Genomic DNA, 3,507 nt, shown 5'->3' on the forward strand with positions numbered 1-3,507 from the left:
GTTTAGGCTTAGGTTAAGGAGTTGAGATTAGGATTAGGTGTAGGTTTAGGTTTAGGGATTTGAGAATACATTTAGGTTTTAGGTTTAGGTTTAGGTTTTAGGTTTAGGTTATAGGTTTAGGTTTAGGTTTAGGTTATAAGTTATAGGTTATAGCTTTAGGGAATTGAGAATAGGTTAAGGTTTAGGTTTAGGAAATCGAGTTCGGGTTCGGCATCGAGTTTAGGTTTTAGGTTATAGGTTATAGGTTAAGGTTTAGGTTTAGGTTTAGGTTATAGGTTTAGGTTAAGGTTATAGGTTTGGGTTTGGGTTTAGGTTATAGGTTATAGGTTATAGGTTTAGGGATTTGAGAATACATTTAAGACATGTTTGGACGGGCCCATCCCATGGGATTAGATTGTATTAGGGTGGATGACAGGTAATCATGGCTGCGTCAGTGGATTGCTAGCAATCCCATGGGATTGCTATATCCAGGGAATCTACCATTGATTATGTTTGGCCCAATTGGCCAATCTGAGATTACGCCCGGCCAATCCTATCCAATCCGTCCACCTAAACATGTCCCAGGCAAAATAGATGGGATTAGGAGGGATTGGGTGGATTTCAAGGTAATGATGGCGATGGCAGTGGATTGTTGGCAATCCTATGGGATTGCTCCAATCCAGGCAGAAGTTCAACATGCCTGTTTGGCACACCCGGCCAATCTCGAGATTACTCCTTCCAATCCCTTCCAATACAATCTAATCCCATCTAGTTTGACCGCCAAACAGGCCCTTAGGTTTTAGGTTTATGTTTAGGTTTTAGGTTTAGGTTTAAGTTATAGGTTTAGGTTTAGGTTATAGGTTATAGCTTTAGCGAATTGAGAATAGGTTAAGGTTTAGGTTTAAGAAATCGGGTTTCGGTTTGGGATCGGGTTTAGGTTTGGGTTTAGGTTTTAGGTTATAGGTTATAGGTTTAGGTTTAGGTTAAGGTTATAGGTTCAGGTTTGGATTTAGGATATAGGTTATAGGTTTAGGGATTTAAGAATACATTTAGGTTTTAGGTTTAGGTTTAGGTTTTAGGTTTTAGGTTTAGGTTTAGGTTTAGGTCATAGGTTTTGGTTTAGGCTATAGGTTTAGGTCTAGGTTTAGGTTTAGGTTTAGGTTATAGGTTATAGGTTATAGGTTATAGGTTTAGGTTATAGGTTTAGGTCATAGGTTTAGGTTTAGGTTATAGGTTTTGGCCATAGGTTTAGGTTTAGGTTATAGGTTTAGGGAATCAGGTTCAATTTCGGGTTCAGATCCGGTTTAGGTATTCTCTAGTATTATCTACTATTGAACCTAGTATTATCTACTACATACTAGTAACATACAACCAATATTGGGGCACCATACCATAAGCTACAAGAATTTCATGACCCCCTAAACAAGGTATCCTCCATTGATAACATATATATATATATATATTAAGTTCTTTATTTTTATTTACATTCGCAAATACATTCATCATCCATCCAAGAAAATTGAAACAAGTACTATCACTCTATGACTAACAGTTGAAAAGGAAAATCATGCATCTTATCTTACCGCTGCAATTGACAGCACGTCGGACTGGCCTGGGGAACCATGTGATACATCCATCCCCAGGATGATTGTTAGAACTCCAAAAATAAGGGGAATGGAAAGTGAGCGTTCAACTACAAGTAAGGAATTCATTCCACCAAGCTGTTGAAAAGAAAGGAAAGGAGGTTGTCAGCTAGACAAAGAGATCACACCTGAAAGTCCATAGAGAAGGGACATGATATTTCAGTGACAACTCACCTTGGCATTTATCTTCAAAAGAACATTTGTCAGGCATTGGTCATTGACTCTTTAAGGCGCAATGCATTGAGTGACAATACTAAATTCTAGCAGGTTCTTTTTCTTCCATGGACCTTCAGAAATGGCACAAATATCAGCTTGATCTAAAACTTTCGTGGCCCTTAAATAGTTTAAAAGTGTGAAATTCTCTAGAATGAGAAACTAGTCTTAGAAATTAAATTAGAATCCCAAGCCTAGAAGCATGAAGTTGTGTCCTTGTGTCCATGCATTTTACACACCAATACAATTGAAAACAACTTACAATGAGATAGCAAAAAGGAGCCAATTTGAAATAAAAAGTAACAGCTTCAGAAAGCTAACCAATGCATACTGCAGAAAAACCTGCCCCCAAATCGGCCAACAGGTGGGTAAAAACATTGTCTGAGTACCTGGGAATTTTGAAGATTGTCTATATTGGAAGAAACAAAATATACGTGTCAATTAAACATGTAGATTTTAGAGATTGAAATAAAGGACATACAACAAGAGGAGTGCATCAATGAGATTCACTATTGTAACTTTTACTTGCTTCACTTGATCATAAGTCGCTAGTTTAGCAGCATTTATGATGGCATTACACAATTTTGAGACATGTTCCCATCCACATCAAGGCAAGTAACGCCCCAAACTTTTCGATGCTCGAGCGTCGAAAAGTCCTCGAGCATTACCAAGAAGAGTAGCACGATCTATGCATGTGTACAATACAAATCTCACCATTCTTACCCTACACCTACACCCCGACATGAATCTAACCATCGGAAGTGACGCCCATTCATAAAACTCCTAAACTAGCAATAAATACAATAACACTGTTGAAATAGACCCATGAGTTGAATCACATGGTTCCCACAACTAGTTGGATATGAAATTTTATACCATGCCTTTATACCATAATGTAACCGTACACATAAAATTAAAGCCCTTGATTCATTGTAAAACTGACTCAATAGACAGATCAACCTTTAATAATAAAATCTAGGGCCACCCGACCTTTGATATGTCTAAATTTCGGACTCAATTCCTTAAATTCGATAGGTAAACGAATGGACGGTGTAGATCTGTCACTCGAGCAGCACAGTGAGCCCCGCAGAGCTTATGCGTGTGCACCACAGCGGTGCTATCGCCGTGCACCGAATCAGGGAGGTCGGTCAGCGTACGCTGACCCGACTCCGACTCGAATCCGGATGCCCTGTTTTTCGTTGCCGCATGCAACGGACCTGCCCTGTCCGTTTTAGGAGGTGTTGTGGGCCACCATCATGGACCACTTGGTTAATCCAGACCGTCCATCTTGTAGATGAGCTCGGAACTGTCAGAAACATGCTGACCAAGTGCGCCTATGTACGCACACGTGCCTGCATCAACAGCCCTTTCTGCTGCGTTCAAACTACCGCAGCATGTTTAATTCCGTGAGGCCGCGCCAAATGTAAGTCGAAGTGGCCTATCTCAGACCGAAATTCCATCACGCAGCTGATTGAAGGCATGAATTTCGTAAACATCAGGGAGTACGGGCCCCACAGACCCCACCGCAGCCTTAATTACGCACAAGAACGTGCGTCCGAGCCTCCCGCTGCGCAGGAGTGAAAGTTGTCTCCGAACGAGACTCTGCTAGAGATTGAGCACTCAACCTATAAGAGGGGGCGTGCTGTCTAGCGGAGGAAGAAGAAGAAACGAA

General features: G+C 40.8%; 1 long non-coding RNA gene across 1 annotated transcript; it reads right to left on the reverse strand.

Annotated features, from left to right (window-relative positions):
* Positions 1 to 1,409: 1,409 nt before the first annotated feature.
* Positions 1,410 to 2,146, reverse strand: LOC131236152 (uncharacterized). Its single transcript, XR_009166584.1, has 2 exons — positions 1,797 to 2,146; positions 1,410 to 1,700 (listed from the first exon to the last, which is right to left on the reverse strand). It is a non-coding gene; the product is annotated as an uncharacterized LOC131236152 (long non-coding RNA).
* Between the last annotated feature and the right edge of the window lie 1,361 nt (positions 2,147 to 3,507).

Source organism: Magnolia sinica, unplaced genomic scaffold (assembly GCF_029962835.1).
Source record: "Magnolia sinica isolate HGM2019 unplaced genomic scaffold, MsV1 ctg245, whole genome shotgun sequence".
NCBI lineage: Eukaryota > Viridiplantae > Streptophyta > Magnoliopsida > Magnoliales > Magnoliaceae > Magnolia > Magnolia sinica.